Below are 10,305 nucleotides of genomic sequence, written 5' to 3' on the forward strand. Positions count from 1 at the left end.
CTTGTCCTTGCTTTCACCCAGCATAAAGTGAAAATAAATTGAAGACAAGGAGTGCCTACTGTCATCAAAGAAATATGTGCATAAAAGCTTTGAGATGTATTAACCAATCCCAATTTAATTAACACCTTATTAACCAAATTAAATGAGCTCACATGTGGAATCTTTCCTTTCTTTCCAAGCCTGAAAACTTTGCTATGTAACAAAATCATGAAAAAAAGCATATATGCAATGGTCATTGGGTTGTTTTTAAGTCTATTTTGCAGTGCCAGCATTTGAAAGATTACAACATGTTCATACCACCCCTTTTATATAATCTCTGTGACTGCCGCCTCTAGCTTTTGTGTATGGAGTGTGTTCCAGAGGTCAGCTCTGATCCCATCTTCTATTTTCTACGTTCGTTAAGCTCCATTCTGTTAAGCGTGTCCAAATAGGGTAATTCGGTGTTCAATTAAGCAGGGCAGACACAGGACATTCAACACAATGTCAATGAGATGCCACTATGAGTGAGCTATCAATTTGATAGACAGTGAGAGAGGAGGATAATAAGCTGTTGTATGCCCCCTGATTCTGCAGCACCCAAGGCCATCCCTACAATTGAATCGCACCGGTGCCTTGGTAAGTCACAGCTGATAGGGCCTCATGCATTGCAAAAAGCCACCTTGCAGTGACTAACTGTGTTGTATAAATGTGTGGTTGTCTGTAGCTATCATGGCACTGTCATCCTACCAGCCATGGCCATGAAGCCAGTATAAAGAGACCCGCTAGGCCACACAAAGCACTGCAGTTGTCCTTAGGCAAGTGGCCAGTGAGAGAGAGAAAGAGAAGGCGAGAAAGAGAAAGCAAGAGAGAGAGCAAGAGAGAGAGCGAGAGAGAGCGAGAGAGAGAGTAAAGTAGGGAATTAGGGGGATGGGGTGATTCTGCTATGCACAGCAGGCCAAATATCCCTGGGCCACAAGCCAAGTGGCCAGTCACAAGGATGGCGTGCCAAGAGAATGCCATCCGGCCAGGTTGCACAGCCAGATAAAAAGCTCTGCGGGTTGCCTGTAGCTCAACACAGACACCCCATAATACAGCAGTCCCTTCTCACTAACTAGCATCTTCCCATAGTGCAGTTCACAGCAATGCATATGCGCGGCAATCGCTGAAAAGAAAAAACAAACCAAGAACAGAACATTGCTATGATCTTCAGATAACTCTGTCCAGGTGTGAAAATATGAGTTTATCCCGGGGTTGGCAAAAAGAGAGACAAGACTCAAAGCTTTGATTTTGTTTAGTCACAAAGCCCGAAGCTGATGCACTGACATTTCTTTTGTTGGGCTTAGCTAGTAAGCCTCTGAACAAAAGTTCCTCGGGGTGCTTGGTATCTAACTACTGTATCTCAAAAGATACAATAGAGAGATGGATGCAATACTTTGGAAAAACTTTCAATAGAGCTCAAGGTTCGATGCTCAATAGGCTGATGGATGTAGACAAGGTTAGCAAGTTCTGGTATCTTATCCAATATCCCGATTAACTAAAGTAACTAATAAAACTGCAACAACAGTTCATTGGATATTTGGAGAATCATTTTTTTGACTACCTAAATAACAAATTTAGTCTATAAAAAAAACAAAAAAGTGTTTGTCTCAATTTCCCAAAACACAAGATGACATCTTCAAATTGCTGGTTTTGGCAAAACACAAAGATATTCCCAAAGTTTTCACCACTAAACAGGTTTTAGATATGAGCTAAACTAAAACCAAGAAAAGATTGGGCAGCATCCCACAAGTCTGACTAATTGGTCAATCTTCACAGTACAAGCCATCTTAAAGTATAGAAGAAAATATGCATGCATACTTGTGTACTTATTAGATGAAGTTGAGTGTGCAGCAGGCTTTTCCAGAGGGTATGGTTATTTTTAGTGTAATTACACTTAAGCAATGAGACAGCAGGTTACACAGTGAAATTAAATTATACTTTAACTAAATATAATAAAATTGAGAAAAAAAACAATATGAAGATGGTAGAGATTGTGTTGCATGAAAACAATTGCCTGCTTCCCACACACAAGTTACAACTAAGGGGAACATGCAGATCTTATATGTTAATACCTACTTCTATTGAACCTTATTATGCCACTGGGTATTAATGAAAGGTCTGTACTTATTTCCATCTACTTACTTCAGACACAAAGTCCTCGGTTGTCACCTCCAGAGTTCACAAGAATAACATGGAATAAATAATAAAAAAAAAAAAAAAGAGTCCTGAAATGTAGTCAGTTACAGTTCCTTCAAAATAGGTTACGGTTACACTGTCAACATGTCAAACATGTTTAAACCTTAAGCACCAATGATCTACAGTGGTGTGCCTTTAGCCAGGATATTGACAAAAGCGTATTTTCTTTTTTGTGTGTTGGCTTTCTTGGAGTGAGGAGAAAAAGTTGCCAGGGTGATGTCGAGAAAGCGGCATGAGGATGGCAGGGGAACGGCAGGGGAACGGCAGGAGGGTGTAATGACAAAATTGGGAAAGACAGAAAAGTCACAAAAGTGAGAGAACAGGGTTTCAGAATTAGCTAAAGCCCAGAGGAACCCACCTTTTTTTCTCCCTATCCGTTTCTGCTCATGAGACTAGTCTTCTGAGTCCCAGTACATGTATTGTAGACAAAGTGAGAACAACACATTTCAATCACAGACGGGATTATGCAAAACAGATATGACTGAAGGTGAAAGCTAAAATGACTAGCACCCTGGTAAGTAAGGGGATAGTTGTTTGCATCAGCCTGTTCCATTCCTGACTAAAGTCTTTTTATGCATATATTCTTTTTTTTTTTTCCGAATTGACAGTCAGTCATATGGGAGACAATTACAATAACTAAACCAGATGTGCTATGCAATATTTTGACAATGCATATCCTGTATGTCATGTACATACGCAGTATGTATAACTGGAAATAGATTGCGTTGTAGGCAGAAGGAAACAAAGCCATTATACCATTTTCATCTCTAAAAAAAGAAAAGGATTTTACTGATTTTGACAAGCTTTATCCCAAAACCTGCTAAACCCAATCTAAAACTTAAAGCTTTAGTGAGTAACTTTTTGATATTAATGAACGTCCGTTACATTTAAGCCCTTGCGAAAAGAGTTGCTACAAAGCTAATGAAGACTATCAGCTCCACGCAACTCTCTCTGTGTGTTTCTCAGTACGACTATGTTCAGAAGATTGTGGCGTCCGGTGACTTTCCCGCGCAGAAGCTCAGGTGAAGGCAATGACCTCTTCTGAAGCGTCCACCATGTTATTTTAATCCTCCGTGTCCTCCTTGGCTACTAGCACCTGTGTGAACAAATCATAACATTCTGTGTGTAGTAGGGGTGAGAATCACCAGACACCTCCTGATACGATGCCATCACGATACTTATTGGCTTAATTAGTGTGAAGAAGAAGTAGAGAAGGGTAACGTTTCTAAAAATAGAACCGTGAAGGGTGGTGACACTGAGGGTGATCACGAAAGGGACTAATTAGTGTGAAGGTAGTCTCAAGTGGGTTAGGGTTTCATCTGTCTATATATGTATACTTTTAACCGTTTATACTTGTGTTTTATCTGTTTAACTGATTTTGTGTAAATCACTTTGAATTGCCCTGTTGCTGAAATGTGCTATATAAATAAAACTGCCTTATGCCTCAATACAGTATTATAGCAATTTTAAACATATTGCAATATTCTGCGATATATTGCAATTTTTAACCTTTTTTCTAACTTCTAATTTTTCCCAATTTCAAATGATGTCTCCAAAAGGAAACTTTGTCAACATCTGTTTTATCTAAAAGATACATTTCTCTGTTTGTTCATAACACTTTTATTGTATTGCTGCAAAATGGGATTGTCAAGCAGACAAACTGACCAACACATATATAATAAAAGATCCATACTTGGCGCCTGTGTATAGATTCAGTATTGCCATTGAAAACATTGTGATCCTATGCTGTATCAATTGTTTCCCCTACCCCTAGTGTGTAGGGGTGTTAGATCAGAAAGCACTTTTGTATGCCGATGTCATCATCTACTACCAGCCTCAGATATCTTGCTAGCTGGGTACTATTGCTATTTTTAATTTTTTTTTTTTTTTACAGATGCAATTCCACATTATGTTTCCAATTTATAATATATCACACACGTTTCACTTTTTGAACTATTATCAGATTGGGCTGGTCCAAATTCAAACATAGTGAATGTTTTGTATTTTGTTTAACTATACTAACATAGTCCTCTTTAGCCCAATTATGGTTCAGTACCAGACAAGAATAAGATAGTATATGTATACTGTATGCCCATCTTATTTGGCCAGTGGACAGGAAATATTTATATGTTCAAAATCACACCATCCTAGCTACTAAAGTCCACTGAAAGTTTAAATTTGCATGCTGCCTTGGGTGGGTGTTTAACTCCCTCGTCAGTCTATCAAAAACTTAGCAGGAATTGTTTTTTAATGGCCAAGAAACTGCTTAAATCTAGCATTCGTAAAATTAAAGTGCACACACTTTTGTATGTTCATTAGCTAATTTATTCCTCCAACCCCGGCAGTAGTAACATTATTATTTCCCTAAATTGTGTACTAAGTTTAATATTAAATAAGTTGTTTCATATTGTACTCATCAGAATTCAGGGAAATGCTCTAGATTGATTGTTGAGATTGGTATTTGTAATTTATAACATGACCACCAACATGTCTGTGATTAATGTGACTGGCAGTTATTTTCTCTCAAGGGTTACATGCACTGAGCCCTGTAGCTACAGTTGGTTTGTTAGCCATTCTTGATTAATCTGGCTTTCCATGTACCCCCATGAGTAGAGCAACTCTTTGCCACTGTGATTGGACACAAATCATATGGCCTGAGGAATGAAATCATCGATCCAGGTAACAATTATCTCTTATAGATAGCTCAAAATGAACGGCAGCTCTTTGGATTAAAATAAAGAACCCTATTCCCTTTCCAATTAAATCATACAAATGCCCAAGGTTCTCTTTTCTTTTTGGTAATATGGATGCAAGTCTGGTGCTGCTGAAATAGACACATGGATAAAATATGCCCAGAGACTCCATATATGTGGTTGCTGAGGGTGAAGTCCATCGCTCAATGTGTCCAAAACCTACTAACATTTTTGTTTATTTGCTTGTTTCATTTTTTTTTACAAAGAAAGACGGAATGAAAGAATCCAATCCTTTTACAGTAATTACGGTAAGTTGTATTTGGCAAAAGCCCAACGTCTGTGTCCATAAATGACTTCCAGGAGGTCCTCCAGGAGGTCCAATAAAGGGCAGAGACGATAAAGGACATGTGTCTGTTGTTTCACTGGAAGCTCTCCTGCTGATGACGGGTGCCAGCGTGGCTAGGCCGTGTCAATACAACTCAAACGTTTCATATTTATAACCTCCTCTCCTTTTTACCCTAAGAGCCTGCAATGCATTATTTATGCTGCCAAGACAATATATTGAATTTTGCTCTGACACTATAATACAATATAGTCTGTCCAACTTAGGAAGGTTATGGGAAATCATAACATTTGATTAGGAGCATCAAACCAATGGATTTGTTTTAATTTCAGCAAAGTATGAACGTGCTATATACTGTAATAAAACGGTTTTATTTTTTTTTCAAGCGCCATTTTTACCCACACATGTCCAAAAAACTGTATTGACTCATTGTTCTTTGACATGTTTAACATTAAAGGTCCATGAATATTTAATCATCAACATTGTAACAGTTGGGCTTCTGTATTGGCAAAGTGCTATCTTTAGCGCTCAACTCAGTCAGAGAGGCAGAAAGGTTGGAGGAATGTAATATGACCTTAATGTGTCAGACCCAAAGACCTCGCCTGGCTCAGGGCCTGTCAATATTACATCGGGATCAGCACTTTTGAAACATATAGTAGAGCCTCCCCACCAGCATCGCTGCAGCAGGAGGCGGAGAGCTGTCTTCCTTCACTGTTTACAAGCAGTAGGGTGTCTTTGCCCCTGATGGGATGCGGCTCATCGCAAAGGTCTTTCAAGAATAGTATGCGTGTTTCAAGTTGGACACAATAAGACTATGCAAATATAAGATTTATTGGACACAGGATTTAAAAAAGGTGGTACAGCAAAGAAGTCAGATGATGACACTATACATCATGTCCCAGTTATCTCTAACCACGCTCTATGGTGCATATTTAACGTGTGACCTTGGTTTCAGTTTGATCAAGTTTCAGGTATGTTCATTTACTGTATGCGTTATCTCTTAAAGTAATCAGAACATGAGTGATCTGGTCACCTTTCTAGAAACGTAGATTAGACGTACCTACCCTGGAGCAGTGTATTCCTTTGAACACCAAGTGACACACATGAACAGATTATGAATGCTAATGGTCTTTTAGCCGGGGTCTCAGGTATGTACTGCACTTCCTTGTGCTCCTATCAATCTAGTATATTGTTCTTAGCAAGCATAAACATGCCCGAGATAAAAATCAAACAATATTTATGCGCGCACAAAATGTATACAAGATTTATACAGTGTCTACTGCAATATTGCTTGTGTTGAACCTAAAAGATAAGGGTGCACTTGGTTCAGGGTTTCAATGCTCCAAATGTTGATTTCTAAACCGCAGCTTAAGGAAATCTGAATAAAAATAAACACATTGTCTTTTGAAGGACTTGTAGGAAGAAACATTGCAAATAGATAATGAAATAGATCATACATCTAGAGGTAAAAATAACTGAAAAACAACGACATAAGCCCTTCCATTTGAGAAAATGTTAGGTCAGGGTTAGAGTTAGTAGGATTAAGGTTATTACTATTTTTTGGGGCATTTTTTTACCTTTAATTTTTAATGACAGATGAAGGCTGGAGTCAAACCTGTGACCGCTGCATCGAGGAGTAAACCTCCATACAGAGTGCGTGCTGTACCGGGTGAGCTACCCAGGCGCCCGGGTTAAGGTATTTATATAACACATAAGCTGCCACTTAGTTAGCTCATTTGAGAACAGCGGCGGATGCTATGGGCCATTCAGAATGAAAAATCGGGCCTATTGCCTGACAGGATGTGCTTACTTATTTATTTACAAAACAATATAAAGAGAAAAAAAAATGGGACCTTTAAGAGACTAGTCTATGCAATAAACAAATACTATATTTCAAGGCTATATCTGAGAAACATATATGTTTACCAAGACGATTTATTAATAGAGATATAAAGGCTGTGTTGGAATAAAACAGTGTGCCTCAGGCGCAGATACCGGCAGTAGCAACACCACCCTCCTCACTAAGTATTAAAACAAATAGCATCTGCTTCTGTTAACACCACCTTCACTGCAGCTGTGTTGATTCCTCATAATCCCCGAAGAATATAAACCCGCACCGGTAATGCTTCCTCAACTGTCAGAACTGTTTCATCAACATACCAAAAAGCATTTGTTTATGCTCAGCCCATCTGGTTTATTACAAATGACATCAGACTTGCTTTATAGTTTGCATCGTGGCAACAAGTTACTTGCCTTTAAAAAAAATCTTGCAATGTTGTTAAAAATGTACCATGCAGCTGTTGTTCAAAACAACTTTCCATAATTACTCTGGCAGACTCTAGTCTTGACTATTTTGCAGCCGATATCAAGCAAACACATTTTTGTTGTCCGTGTTTTTGCCAGCGTATACACAATGAGAATGCAATGTGACTAATGTATGACTAATGTGACACGTGATTGGCCAAGATCATCAATACAGTCACCACAAATTGCATGCATATTTCTCGATAGGATATATAAATGTTCCTTATTTGTCTGACATATAAGACTTTATTTCTGTTACTTTGTGTTTAGCACTAAAGGAATGCAATTTCATTATTATGTACAATGAACATTGCATATGATCAGAATGAAAATTAGTTATACCTAAAATATCAAGCAACCAATAATACATTCAAAATTCAACAATATGGCAGCTAATCGGAGAAGATCATCAACAAGCTATTTTGAAATATAATGGCACAGCGGGATGTGAAGTGGAGGAGCTAAGTGCAGGGATAACCAGGCTTTTGTGAACGAAACAGTGCATACCTGCAAGCTATGTTTTGGTATTGTTTTTTGTAAATTGTTTTTCAATTTGGACAATTTGGATCAATCTTACCTCCTATGGTGACATTTCAAAGATGCACTTATACGTGGTGGCATCCGTACCATGAAAATGATGCATGACTCACCAAAACATGTCGGTAATCGTAGCTGAAATTCTAAGCAAATACGTGTATTTTTATTATTTTTTTTCCCCTCACGGCCGCACGCCGGGGATCAGACACGGTGCAAGAATACACATTGCTTAAATTATCTAACTTTCTGTATTGGTCATTTCTTTTAATGTGGGAAAAAGGGCTGTGGGATGTGATTTAAAACTCAATATTAAAATGTTAAATGCAATAAATGCACCGGCTTTATAAGCATTCACATTTAAACCATAGGTCTGCATGCAGGTTAACTTGTACAAAATGTGGGACAGTATGGACTTGGTGTCTACTTCTGTGATTAGATGACACATCAGAAGTACATACGGCATGGATGTTATCCGAAGGCATCAGGATACCCTTAGTCATTCTTAAACTCAATCTTGGTTTACTTACCTGAGCCACCAAGGTTACAAGACTCTGACCTCAATTTCAACAATCTCAAAAGCATTTTTTCCACTTCCACCATCTGGCCAAAATAGCTTTCTTTGGAATTCACTGTCCATGCCGAACACTGAAATAATTTAATGTGCGGGAATCCAGGCACAGCTAATCTCTGATAAACTCACCTTGTCCATACCGCCCTGCTACGTTTGAAATATACTGGGCATCAGATGTCATATATCTCATACAGGCATCCTGCAACATCTAACCTCAGAATACCATAAGGCAATGCTTAAGGAGAAAGGTACCGCATAGCACGGTGTGTTGAAATAACCACTGCTGATTGCACCTCACTGAGCATTCCCCTCATATTTGTGATGCACTTCAGTGCCTCAACAAGCGAGATCCCAGAGCACTCTGTAAATTGGACAATCAGTAATGGTATTTGATGGCATTAAGAGTGTAGATGAAAGGAAGGACACTTCGGTTATAAACAGGATAATGGGGCCGCTGCCTTGCACTGTGTGCCCAATGAAAAGGGACTCAGTTAATTATCCCTGCCATTAATTAGGCCATCCTATCAAGGAGAAAGGGGTTACTCTTCATTGACAATATACCAAATTATATTGAATTATCCGCCTCTAGTTACTTTGTTTGTTTCTACATTTGAAATCGGTGTGCAGGGACGACATTTCACACGAGAGACCACACAAATGAAACCAAATAAATCCCTGCTTTTTCATTTATTGTGAATGAAAGCAGCAGAAACTGCCTTCCTGTAAGACTGCAAGAAAATGTGATGATTTGTCTGCTGACCGTGGGCTTAAGATGGCACATGCTGAAAAGTCACTGATAGAGTTTTGGTGTGATGTTGAAAAGGAACATTTTGAACTGGGAAAAGGCCCATTAAATTAGCTTTTTCCTTTTGGATCTACTTATGTGTGTTAAGTGACCTTCTCAGCTTTGACTCACATCACTCAGCCATTTCCTGTGACGATTTCCTGCAAGTCTTCCCCCCTCTCTCACCTAACTGTCCTGTCAAAAATGAAAGGTGGAAAAGCCCAAAAAATAATCTTGGAAAAAAAACAAAAAAAACAAACAAGTGGAACAGACTAAATGTGGAGAACAGCGTGGTTGCCAGCCTGCCCCCCAGCATTATCAAAGCTTATGAAGGATAAACAAGCTCAATTGTCTCATTACAGCTCAGGTGACATAATACAATGAGTAGAAACTGCCACTGGGTGAGTCTGAAGATTACTTTTTTTTTTTTTTACTCACAATAGGTGTATGTGTTGTATTGAGGTAGCGTCATTCAAATTATTTTAAATTGATTTAATTTTTTTATTTGAATAATCAGTAGCCTTTAATATGAGTTTATTAAAGGTCCCATGGCATGAAAACTTAACTTTATGAGTTTTTTTTTTACATGAATGCATTCCCCCAGCAGCTAGAAATGGTGATAGGTGTAAACTGAGCCCTGGGTATCCTGCTCTGCATTTGAGAAAATGAAAGATCAGGTGGGGCGATCTAGACCTCCCCTTTCTCTGCTTTGCCCGCCCAGAGAATTTAGCCCACCCATGAGAGAGAAACATCATGGATTTCAAACAAGCAAAGTGGCAGTTGGTCAAGGTCACACCCCCAGCCTCCACCTTTCCCCCCCTTTCCTCCTCGAAAGCTACAGACTCAGAAATGGCACATC

General features: G+C 38.8%; 1 long non-coding RNA gene across 1 annotated transcript in view; it reads right to left on the bottom strand.

Annotated features, from left to right (window-relative positions):
• Window positions 1-4,348: 4,348 nt before the first annotated feature.
• LOC116671932 (uncharacterized) overlaps window positions 4,349-10,305 on the bottom strand; it is a 14,854-nt gene continuing 8,897 nt past the window's right edge. The window contains exon 3 of the long non-coding RNA XR_004327414.1: window positions 4,349-4,361. This is a non-coding gene — a long non-coding RNA (uncharacterized LOC116671932). The remainder of the gene's footprint in view (window positions 4,362-10,305) is intronic.

The sequence above is a fragment of the Etheostoma spectabile genome, chromosome 22 (assembly GCF_008692095.1).
Source record: "Etheostoma spectabile isolate EspeVRDwgs_2016 chromosome 22, UIUC_Espe_1.0, whole genome shotgun sequence".
Lineage (NCBI taxonomy): Eukaryota > Metazoa > Chordata > Actinopteri > Perciformes > Percidae > Etheostoma > Etheostoma spectabile.